Source organism: Vigna unguiculata, chromosome 5, assembly GCF_037176805.1.
Source record: "Vigna unguiculata cultivar grain cowpea cultivar isolate G323 ecotype 2 chromosome 5, ASM3717680v1, whole genome shotgun sequence".
Lineage (NCBI taxonomy): Eukaryota > Viridiplantae > Streptophyta > Magnoliopsida > Fabales > Fabaceae > Vigna > Vigna unguiculata.
In genome coordinates, this window is record NC_140796.1 from 21,200,904 (window position 1) to 21,203,913 (window position 3,010).

Sequence of the window (3,010 nt, forward strand, 5' to 3'; positions counted from 1 at the left end):
AAGTGTTAGAATACTTCACCTATTGCCTCTAGAGTCACTTTGCTAGACTAATTTCTACCAAGAACTCCTCTAGCCTCTTTCCCTAGAATAGAATTCTCTTCTAGGTTTCCTCTTCATTTCACCTTTATTACTTCAAGAGCCTCCAAGCTTGAACCCACTCCTTCATTCCAACTCCATTTCTGCTGCAACTATGGACTTTCTTCTCTCCACTTTCGTGCTTCAAGGTCCATCACATTTTATTTTATCAATTAATCATGCCATATTGAATTTAACCCCAATACAGTTTTTGCAACATTCTATTAATACAAAGTGAAACATGCAATAAAACAATTAAGATAATGAAAAGACACCTCCTTTGTAAGACCAACAAAGGATGAGAAAATTGTTAGTATTAGACATTGGAAACTCTAGTAGACGAGTCTAAGATCGAATATGTTTTAATGATAATAAAACATATGATGAAATAGACAAAGGTAAGTAAATATATATATTCCAAATAAGTTTATTATGATGATTAGATCTATATCTTACATAAAGCACTATACGAAGGGGTCGGTGTTTCACCTAATCTAACAAAAATATTAAATTTTTCTCAATCAAAGGTTTCAAACACAAACAGTGAGGACAAGACTTTGTAGATTCAACAAAACGATAAAAGAGATTCAATAAAATTTATAGATCCCTTAATTTGAATGCAATTCCACTAGTCATAGGTCACGAAATTAGGATTCTATTTTACTCTCAATCTAGTCAAAATTAACTAAGAGAAGATTAAAACGAGTTTTATTATGCAACTAAGCAAAGCATACATCAATCAACTCACACCCATAAATTAAACATGTTGTGAACAACCACACCCATTAAGCATGGCACAAGTTGATTAAGATGCAAAAACTCAATACACTAGTGCAGGAAAGAGTTTCTGCCGCGGTTATTTTAGTCTTTTGGCCCCGGTTTAAGACCCGAGGTATATATTGCCGAGGTAAAAAATGTTACCTTTCTGCCTCGGTTTACACCTGAGGCATATTCATTCATTACTGCCTCGGTTCTAGAATAACCGAGGCCTAATATAGACATTAAAAATAAAAAAAAAATTAAAACAACCCAGCCTTTCTGCCTGAGTTCCATTATCAGATTCAATGTCTATTACACATAAACACTCACGCACCCAAAGCACAAAAACAGTGGCCATTTTAGAACCCTTTTTTCACCATTATCTCATCTTCATCTTCCCGACCACCATACGGCTGAAACTGGTTCGGCAACCCAATCGGCTCCGCGGTCACGCCACCCAAGTTCGCCGTGAACAACAGCCACTCTCCGTCGCCACTGAAGCACACGTGATTCAACCTCTCCCTCTTACCCTCCACCCCTTTAGTCACCTCCACCCTCCGCAACCCACTCCCATCTGGTCTCACCAAATAAATCCCAAACACCTCACTGTTCTGCGCCTCATGCCTGTTCGACGAAAACGCTATCCTTCGAACGAAGGATGATGGCGTTGGAACTTCGAACGGAGACGACAATGAAGGCAAACCAGAGGCGACGAGCAGCACCGGCGAACCAGAGTCCCTCACTACGTGTGGCGGCGTGCGTTTGTCGTCTGTGGTGCAGCGACGAGCAGCACCGGTGAACCAAAGTCCCTCTACTTCCGCCATGTCTCCACGACGTCAGTGTGTGCAATGGTGGTGGCGCGTCAGATGGCCAGCGACGCTACCGTAATGTCCCTCATTGAAAGATCTTACCTTTGAGATTGGATGTTGGATCTGAGATGTTGGAGAGAAAGAAAGTTTGAAACTTTGGAAATGATTGGGTTTGATTTTGGAGATGGAGAGAAAGAAAGTTTGAAGTGTTAGAGAAAATGAGGAAGAATGCGGTGCAGAGAGGAAGACGAGGATTGTGGTTGATTTAACCTAAACTTTCCACCTTCCTGCAGTGCAAATAAAATCAAAGCAGTGTGAAGTTTATGCCTCGGGTCTTAAACAACCGAGACAAAACCCTTTTCGTTTAATTGAAAAATTAAAAATGACGGGAGAATTAAAAATATTGACAGACATTAGGCCTCGGGTTTGAGTGAACCGAGGCATAATGTAAGTTTTTGCCTCGGGTATTGAAATAACTGAGGCATTAAAGGTTGAAAAATTTCAAAATTGCCACCGCGTGTTTATACGCCTCGTTTGCTGTACAACCGAGGCATAAAGAGCGAGTTAAAAAGTCAAAACTGTAGTAGTGATATTGAGATTAAGCATACATCAACTTCGTGTTCATTCATTAAGCACAGAGATTGAAAGATGAAGAGTTATGAGAACAAAACATGAGCTAAACATAACCTCAAAGTTTCACTACATTCTCCTCCAAAAATCAATACACAGAATTTAGCTAGCCATGGAAATGAGTTTACAAAATAGCAACAAACAAAAATGCATCATGATACTGAAGAAAAAGAAGTGAACCAGTGAAGTAGATGAATAAAGCAAAAGAAAAAATGAAAAATCTTAAAGCTCCAAAGTGTGTAACATCAAACCCAAAGTGGGTTGATAGAGGCCGTACCCCACCAAATTAAAACAGATAAAATGCAGTATATGAAAGTGAACTAAGTCGTCTCCCAACAACTAATATTTTTGTCCAAAGCTTCAATTTCCATATGAACACAAAAATTCAACATAGAGGGGGTTTAGCAGATTCACAATAAACTTAAATTCGTAGATAAATTTAACAGTTATATGAAAACGCAATGATTCCTTGATTCAATTGAAAGTCCACCAATCACAGATTACCAAATTAATTGTTCTATTCGAATTTTCTCTCATGAATCCTAAGTAATCAACTAAACGAAAATTACCCTGGATTCATTGTCATTAAGCATAACAAATTTCAGGCAGTTAACACCCACAAATTGAAGCAAGTTGTGACAGAACTGATAAACATTAAGCATGAATACGAGCCATTAATGTGCACACACGAAATTGAGATTAAGCATGCATCAAAACCATTTTTATCATCTAAACAC